General features: G+C 42.6%; 1 pseudogene; it reads left to right on the top strand.

Annotated features, from left to right (window-relative positions):
* Positions 1-769: 769 nt before the first annotated feature.
* Positions 770-6,430, top strand: part of LOC110321412 — a 61,748-nt pseudogene continuing 56,087 nt past the window's right edge.

Here is a 6,430-nt window from a genome sequence, read left to right as displayed (position 1 = left end):
AACATTTGTAAGTCTGTGTATAAACATTCACATATAATTTAAATGAATTTTTCTCATTTTGGCTGACAATGCTCCCCCCACCCCAAGAGCCCACGGCCATCTAATAAAATCCCCAACAATGGGCCTGAGAAGCCCTCTTTGGAAATGTTGGTCAAAGTTGTCCAAGAGTCTCCCAAAATATTACAGACTATCAATAGTAACCTCGACTGATCTTAGAGGTAGAAAGTGTCTCTTGTTGATGACACCATGTATGTCAGACACAGGACCAAGAGGCCCCTGACCTGGAGCTGATGTTCCCAGAGAACTAGCTTACATGGTACCAGAAGGGCATCATGTAAGCTTCCAAAGGAGGAAGGCAACCAATATTGCAACCCAGCTATGATGCCTAATGAGAATATTGTCTTCATTGAAATCGAAAGGATAGCGATTAGCGTTATGTTGCTTGGTGTCTGTCACCTCAGACTAGAGTCAGCTGGGAAGAAGGAACCTCAGCTAAGGAGAAATTGTCTCCTTCACATTAGCCTGTGAGCATATCTAATGCACAATTTTTCCATTGCTAACGGATGTAAGAAGGCCCAGCACACTGAGGCTGACACGATCCTTACCATCCTCTGTAGAAGAAAAGTTGGTGAAACTTCTAGCTAAGGAGCTATATTACCTATATAACTACTTTTTAGAAAGGGACAATGGGGATTTTTTTCCCCCTCGGGGAAACTAAATGAAAACGACAACTCTCACCCTTAAGAGAAATGTGAGGGGAACTGGAGCGATGGCTCAGCAGGTAAGAGCACTGGCTGCTCTTCCAACAGTCCCAGGTTCAATTCCCAGCATGCACATGGAAGTTCACCACAGTCTGTCACTTCTGTTCCAGGACATATGCTACCTTCATACAGACATACAGGGAGACAAAACACTAATGTACTTCAAATAAAAATGAATAATATTTTAAAAATACTGTTAATATATAGGAATAATAATAAATGATGTCACTCCCATGTGCCTTGTAGTCCCAGTAAATTTTCCTTATGGGTTGAGAATTGCTACAGACTTTTAGGAGCTTTTTTAAGCACAGTAAAATATTAATTTTTCCTCTTACATGTTATTGTAGTCGCTTTGGTTAATGCGATAAGACTTGTGCTAAACAATGCAAGCACTGGACGATTAGCTGCCAAATGCCCCACGGGTCCCCATACAGAGTTTCAGAAGCAAAAGGCACACTGAAATCCAATCACCCTAAAGTGTTCTTGCATGTTTGTGCCCTACAAAAGCAATCACCACCTTAGTGCAGGCCTTTCTTAGGAAGTAGCAAGTGGCTGAGGTTAACTGCCCGGAGTCCAGCTGAAGGTCACCGGTTCCTCACAGCTACTCATTAACCCCCCAGGAAATCTCCTGCATTTGCGTGGTTATTGTTCAATCTTTAATAGACAATTTTGCAAGTACTCCGAGTACTCGCTCTCTCCCGGAACACCTGCAGCCAGCCAGGTCCTGTTTGTATAGAGAAAGGACTCTGTTTTTCTTCAACGGGGATTGAATTTCAGCTTTCTTATAAAGAACACTTATGGGCCAGTGGTTCAGAAAAAGTCACTTTAATTGGGTTTTGGTTTTGTTTCTTTCCCGATGGGGAAAGAGGATGGAGTGAGGGGAAATGGAGGGATGGAAAAGGAGGTAGATGAGGCAGAAGGACCCAGCTCCCAGAATCTTCTGAGCTCCAGCAATAGCCTCGTAATGAGCACGAAACAGTAAGATTATTTGGAAAGGAATCACAAACCCAGAGGAATGCAGGAAGGGACGGCTGTGAAGAACACCTCAGACATGAAACTTTGAACAGCAACCTCACAGCTTGGGCACAAAGTGCAGCCCAGAAAAACTGAAATCCAGACTCAACTGCAATCCCCTGCTTCTGAAAACCAAGCGACCTCTTCCAGGATAACCCACAAATTCAGTTTGAGCATTGTACCGGATACCGAGGAGTCATTTGTCAACAGAGGGCGCTACATCAGACCATAGCTCCATTCTCTCCTTTCTGTAAAATTTGATCTTTGACCTGGGCGTTTCACCCCAACAGAGCTATAGTTATCCAGTGTTAACTGAACTCTCAACAAGTTTGAACTACCATGTCTGCCAGTGTGCAGAATCCACTGCACTTCCTGCTAATGTACCCTCCACCACAATGACCTCCCTAGCACTTCTATGCCCCCTAAGGAAAAGGATGTTCTCCAATTACATTACATGGTTTCCTGAATACTATGAAGAGTCAGTATATCTCTGTTCTGACTTCAAAGACTTAGATGCTCTCACTAGTCACTGACCCTCTAAGAAAAAATCTAGAGCCATGTGTGTGGGGCGGGACTTATTATTTTGTCTATAGATATAAATAATTCAAAATGTAAGGGCTCTATTTCAAAGTGGCACCAGTACATTTTTTAAAACATCCATCACAGATGAATCTCCGAAGATCCTTCTATGGAAATGAGAATGGCAGAGAAATCATTTATAAAATCAAATATCAGTTAGCCCGAATCATCCCAAGTCTATATCAAGGCGATCCTTGGAGATCAGGGACTCTTGCGAAGCACTTCTTAACTGGACTTACAATAGTAGATTAAGATATTCCAAGGCAGGCAGAGCTAGTCTGGGCTAGTATAAATTAGTCTAAGGCAGCAACGGAATGCCAGTTGGAGAGTAGCACCTGAGATGGTAAATGCAGAAGGAATTGTGCGAGTTCCCCACTTTAACAGAGCAGAATCCAGGGGATTTCTTAAAGTATTTCCAAGCAAAATAACGTCCATTGTCCCCACATTTTTTATGTTGACAGAAACACACAGCAGTTCAGCCCAATGATGTGGTGCTGTTGGGTCCAGTCATTATAGGGTTGTGCTGGCATGACTTTCATCCTAAAATGACTTAGAGCTGCAAACAAAGTCATGGTTGAAGGATGTGTCCCTGGACCACCAACCTTTATTGACCCCTGCCATGGAAAGGAGGTAGCAATTCAGTTCAATTGCATTCCCTTAGCCCAGAAAAACACTCGAATCCCCAAGTTAGAAGGAGAGATACTACGGATGGTAGTCTGCAGTTTTACAGGAGGCACCAGTTTCTCCCTGACAGTTCCTGGGTGAGTAGCTGAACACAGAGCTCCCGGGGAAGCCTGCGCAGCTAGTATAAAAACAGATGGACCAGGACTACTTCTTCGATTACTGTGTGGATGGGCAAGTATATAGTTAATTATTATGTTTTTCTTCACCCTTTCAGAATTCATAAACTGTTTCTCAAGGTCATATCATGGCTGTTCTGTACTTTTTAACAGGTCATTTATTTCTAAAATGTTTTTTAGACTTTTAAAAAGAGAGAGAGAGAGAGAGGGAGCACAAGAGAAATAGCTTTGTAGCTCTAAGGGAAACTCCAACAGTTGGAACAGATACCAAGAACCAAAAAAAAAAAAAAAAAAATGGAGACAAAAACCCTTTGCTTAAATATTTTATTGTTTTGTCCTTTTATAAGCTGCATGGTGTGAATTATTATCGTATGCTAAAAATGATCTTAGCTTATATGATCTTTATTTTCACAGTAAACTTACAAAGCAGGCATTTTTGTATTCTTCTCTCCTTAAAGTCAGAAAATCTCACAAACCTTTACTGAAGTCAGCGAGTGATTAAAAACAGAGGTAAACAGGCTGGTGTAATGGTGCATATTTTAACCCCAGCACTTGGGAGGCTGAGACAGGGGGATCCAGAGTTTGAAACCAGCCTAAAAGAAACAAGATCCTGTCTCAAAAAAAGAAAGAAAACATCAAAGCTGAGATTTAGATGCAGGCTGCTATGATGGTAAATTCCTGAATCCTAACAACTGTCAACCTTTGCAACTGAAGTATATTCCTGTGGTGGATTGAGTCAGACGGCAGGACTTTATTTGAGTCCCTCCGCTTAGGATCATACTCAAACAAAGGTGGATTTTAAATGCTGAAGTAGGGTGTACATTACATCCTTGCCTATTGTGGCAATTTGCATCCTGGTTGTGCCCTCAGTCAGCCCTGAAGGCACCCTTTATAAAGGAAGAGAGGGTCCTTTGCCTTACAGAAGCCTCTGTTTCTCAAGGTCCCGTTTATCAATTGTTGATCTTAGAGCCTGAGCCATGGGTGTTCTGTTCAGGAACTTTCTCCTGTGCCAGTGTGTTCAAGGTTATTACTCTTCTATTAGATTCAGTGTATCTGGTTTTGTATTTTCAATCCTCTTGAACTTGAGTTTTGTGCAGGATAATAAAGACGGATCTCTTTGCTCAGTTAGCCAGCAACTATTTGACACTGAAGATACTGTTTCCCATTGTATGGTTTTGGATTCCTTGTCGAAAATCAAGTATCCATAGGTGTGTGGATTTCTTTCTTTCTTTCTTTATTTTTTTTTTTTTTGATTAGATTCCGTTCATCAACCTGTCTGTTTCTGTACCAATATCATGCAGTTTTTATCACTATTGCTCTGTAGTACAGCTTGAGGTCTGGGATGGTGATTTCTCCAGAAGTTCTTTTATAGTTCAGAACTGTTTTGGGCTATCCTGGTTCATTTTGTTTTGTTTTGTTTTGTTTTGTTTTGTTCCATATGAAGGAGAGAATTGCTCTTTCAAAGTCTGTAAAGAATTGGAATTTTGATGGGGATTGTATTGAATCTGTAGATTGCTTTTGGTAAGATGGCCATTTTCACTATGTTAATCTTACCTATCCATGAGCATGGGAGATCTTTCCATCTTCTAATATCTTCTTCGATTTCTTTCTTCAGGGACTTGAAGTACTTGTCATACGGATCTTCTACTTGCTTGGTTAGAATTACACAAAGATATCTTATATTATTTGTGGCTATTGTGAAGGGTGTTGTTTCTCCAATTTATTTCTCAGCCCATTTATCATTAGTATAAAGGGAGGCTTTTTTAAAATTAGTTTTGTGTCCGGCCACGTTGCTGAAGCTGTTTATCAGCTGTAGGAGTTCTCTGGAAGAGGTTTTAGGGGTTTTAGGGCCACTCACCTATGCTATCGTACCATCCACAAAGAGCAATACTTTGACTTCTTCCTTTCCAATGTATATCCCGTTGATCTCTTTTTTGTTGTTTAATTGCTCTAGCTAAAATTTTGAGTACTATATCGAATAGATAGGGAGAGAGTAGGCAGCTTGTCTTGTCCCTGATTTTAGTGGGGTTGCTTCAAGTTTCTCTCCATTTAATTTGATGTTGGCTAATGGCTTGCTATAGGTGACTTTGATTATGTCTCAGTTTAGACCTTAAATCACTGATGTCTCCAGGACTTTTAACATGAAGGGGTGTTGGATATTGTTGAAGGCTTTCATACTCACTCACTTATAAGGGGGATATTAACCATAAAACACAAACTTAAAGAGGTTAAACAAGAAAGAAGGCCCAAGTAAGAATGCTTGAATCCCACTAAGAAGGGGAAACAAAATAGTCATGGGAGGCAGAGGAAAGGAGGAACCTGGGTAGGAAAAAGGAGGGAGAGGGTAATAGGAAGATAAGATCAGGTATGAGGAGAGACAGGAGAGAGGCCCAGAGGTCCAGGTGAATAAATGAAACTATGCAGCTGCCAGGGGGCAGGGGGAGAGGTAATCTCTAGGAAGTCCCAGAGACCCAGGATGAGGGAAGCCCCTAGGACTCAATGTGGGTGACCTTAACTGAGATGCCTAACAGTGGGGATATGGAAGCTAAAGAGAACACCTCCAGGAGGCAGGCAGGACCCCCAGTAGAGGTATGGGGACACCAACCTACCTTCAAAACTTCTGGCTCAAAATTGTTTGTCTAAAAGAAATGCAGTGCCAAAGATGGAGCAGAGACTGGCTCCCAGACTAGTGAGAAACCCAACCTGAGACCTATCCCAGGGGCAGGCACTATTTCTTGACACTAATACTGAAACTATGTTGTACTTGCCAACAGGAGCCTAGCATGGCTGTCCTCTGAGAGGCTCTACCAGGAGCTGACTGAGACAGATGCAGGAATCCACAGCCAACCATTGGTCAGAGGTCAGGGACCCCTATATGAAGAGCTAGAGGAAGGATTGAAGGAGCTGAAGGCAATGGCAACCCCATAGGAAGACCAACAGTGTCAACTAACCTGGACCCCTGGGAGCTCCCAGAGACTGAGCAACCAACCAAAAAGCATACACAGGCTAGTGTGAGGCCCCCAGTATATACACAGCAGAGGGCTACCTTATCTGGCCTCAGTAGGAGAGAATATGCCTAGTCCTGCAAAGACTTTATGCACCAGATTGGGGGGAATCCCCTTTTCAGGGACCACCAGGAGGGGATAACCTCTTAGAGGAGAAGTGGAGGGGAAATGGGAGGGAGGAACTCTGTGAGGGGAGGCCAAAAGGGGGGTCAGCATTCTGGATTTAAATGAGAGAGGGAGAGGGAGAGGGAGAGGGAGAGGGAGAGGGAGA

The sequence above is a fragment of the Mus pahari genome, chromosome 5 (genome assembly GCF_900095145.1).
Source record: "Mus pahari chromosome 5, PAHARI_EIJ_v1.1, whole genome shotgun sequence".
Lineage (NCBI taxonomy): Eukaryota > Metazoa > Chordata > Mammalia > Rodentia > Muridae > Mus > Mus pahari.
The sequence above is the reverse complement of the archived record's forward strand: the minus strand, read 5'-3'. Positions and strand labels throughout refer to the sequence as shown.